This window comes from Pithys albifrons, chromosome Z, assembly GCF_047495875.1.
Source record: "Pithys albifrons albifrons isolate INPA30051 chromosome Z, PitAlb_v1, whole genome shotgun sequence".
NCBI classification, from domain to species: domain Eukaryota; kingdom Metazoa; phylum Chordata; class Aves; order Passeriformes; family Thamnophilidae; genus Pithys; species Pithys albifrons.
The window spans coordinates 31933269-31936265 of record NC_092497.1 but is presented as its reverse complement, the minus strand read 5'-3'; positions in this window follow the sequence as shown (position 1 = coordinate 31936265).

Here is a 2997-nt window from a genome sequence, read left to right as displayed (position 1 = left end):
CTCTCTGAATCCATACTGAAAATTTTCCAGCTACAGCTCACACAGACAAATGTGCCAGGACAGAAAACTTTTGCTGAACTTCTCCCTTACTATTCCTAACTTTCAATTCAGACCACTTTCAAGTGGCAGTAATAGCATTCTTGCAGCCTGTAACTTGCACATTCTGCTCATTCAGCTCAGCTATATACACTACCAAGCACTTTCACGCTTGCAGAGTTTAGTGTCCATCTCCGTTAAAGAAAAATGTGTCAGAACAAAAGCAGTTACTGCAACACCCTTTCTCAAGACAGCTTTTCAAGTGCACATCTCACACTGGGGCTATGCTCACTCCTTTCAAGCTCTAGGGATGCAATCTTTTCTTACTCTTGCAGATCCCATTTTGTAATTTTCAGAGTCTGTTCTCTTGTTACCTGACCTAAGAACAGAGGCTCAACACTGGCATTCCCCTTCCTCTCTGTCGTGTGTATACATCTTGCTGTGCTCTGCATCTCTTTTCCCTAATTTGTATGTAACACCACACAGTGTCAAGTTTCATAAGAGATCAAAGTGTCCTTTTCTGCCTTGTTCTTCTGTGAGAGAGGTATAGCAGCTTAGGCATTGAGAGCTGGAAGAGGCATGATGGTATTTAGAGCTGAGAAGGAAGGTGCAGAGCATGAGTCCTGCCAAGCTTTTCTCTCAGCACATTTCTCTGTGCAAATGGTAGCTGGAAACTGTGGGCTTTTCAAGCACACTGTAAGTGACAGAATGGGACAGTCTGAAGAGTTGAGAATGCAAGGCACCAGCTTGCTGCCACAGAAGCACTTTGCTGGACTGCTTCTGTCCTTATCCGTTTTTCTGTGCCAGAAGCAGATGGACATTTTGGACTCCATGAGACTGAGAAGGGTGTGATGCTACCGAGAAAAATGGGCCAGGACACTCATGGCTTGAATTTACCTTTTGCCTTTCATGAACATGCCACACACTAGGGCAGCATTCCTTCCTTCTCAGCTGTGTGTACCCTCACCATTTTTCACTCTGTCAGATCTCAGCTTCAAACCTTAAAATTTCAAAGAGATGATCTCTTAAGAAAAAGGTACTAGAACAAAAAGGCAGCATTGGCATTAACCTTTCCGTGCTACCTAGAAGCAGCACGCAATAGAGCACTGATCAGCACTTTCCTTTTGACCTTCCTTTCTGATCACACCCTTGAAATCTGAATGTAAACTGAAAAGTTTCCAACAACAGCTCACACATATAAAGTGTTTCCTCGCACCCTGCCCCATATGCTTTCTGTCTTGGAACATTTTGTGAGGAAGTCTTTCCCAAACCTCTTCAAGTTTTGCTTGCTTTATGCAAGTTTTCAATGCAGGCTCCCTTAGGGGATGACAGTGCCTTTCTTCTTGGTAAGGTGAAACAACCTAGTCCCAGTCTTGGTGGTGTCCACCACAGACTACCCAGGAGGGGGAAAGGCCAGTTACAGCTTCCTGTTCTGGCATGTTTTGTGTGAGAACAATCAATAGACATTTGCAATTTTGGATATGGTCTGTAAAATTCTGAGCTGGGATTCCAAGAGATGATGCAAGTCTCTTCCCTCTCCCCCTGGTGTTGGTGCAGAGGACAGGCAAGAGGAGCTAAAGGCCTGCAATAACTTGCTTTTCTTCTTACCATTTCTGCAGGAAGTCTCCATAGAAGTTTGGGGAGTTGGAGATTTCATTCCAGCTTCAGAGGTGAGCTTCTAAGCAAGGGTGATAGTGCCTTTCCTTTGAATGGAAAGCACTTATGCCCGGTAGTTTTGGTGAGAGACACGTTGTCCAGGAGATGCAATGGCCTGTAACAGGTTTCTTGGCTTTTGTGTGGGAGCACATCCTCAGTCCCATTCTCCTCTGGGGGTGGTATTCACATTTCGACACCTTTCTTCTGAAAGGCAACGGAAGGGCCTTTCCTCAGGCTGGAAAGTGCCTAGCCCAAGCCTTGGTGATGGCAGATGTTTAGCTAGGCTGCCCAGGGGAGGTAAAGACCACAAACAACTTGCTGTCCTGAAATCTTCTGCATGCAACTCTTCCCCAAATAAATCCCTTCAGGTTTTGGATGCTGTAGTCAAATCTCTGATGTGGGCTCATGAAGGAAATGAGAGTGCATTTCCTTGGCAAGAAAAGCACTTAGTCCCAGCCCTGTTGGTGCTCATGCTAGGCTGGCTGCCCAGGATAGGTAAAGGCTCTCAGTTTTTTGTGAGCGCATTCCTAGACATAATGAAATTTTGACCTGAGCTCCAAATATCTCAGGTAGGCTTTTAAATAAGGCAGAGTCTTTTTCTTTGGCAAAGAAATCAGGCTGCTCTAGTGTTGATAGCGAAAATGATAGTCTCCCCTTGGGTGGGAAGGGCCAGCAACAGTCCTTGTACCTTTGGTGTAGGAGCAATCTCTGGACATTTATAATTAGCTCGGTCCTAAACCAACACAGGGATACATATTGCAAACAGAGCCAGGAAGGTGGTAAGGTGCTATTGCTTTCTTTCTCTTGGTCTTTAGAACAAAGGTTCATATATTGATAATAAATAACTTGGAAAGGTCAAAGTTTTTCTTTTAACATACAAGTCTATATTCTCTTTTTAAACAAGCATTCTAAGAAGCCCAGATGGAAGAAACACTAATGTGGGATCTGATCACAATCTGCTACTTGCTGGTTTACACACCACAGTACCACCTTGTGAAAAGTCATCTCTACTTCCTGACATAGTAGCTCTGGTGTTTCGAGGATGGTCTGGAAGTATGACCCCATGCACTGGGCTTCTTTGGACAATCTGTGACACAAGATGTCATTGCAAGATGTTTGTTTTTCAATTTTTCTTCCATTCCAGAAATTATCACGAAACAGCACTTTTGTAAAGCTAACATTAGTGCATCTTAAAAGCTCATGTCTTCAAAGAAAGCACTGTCCACAGAACTGACATATTACAATTTTCCCTAATAATTTTTAAAATATTGTCATTAAAAAAAGAACACACAAAATATATTCATT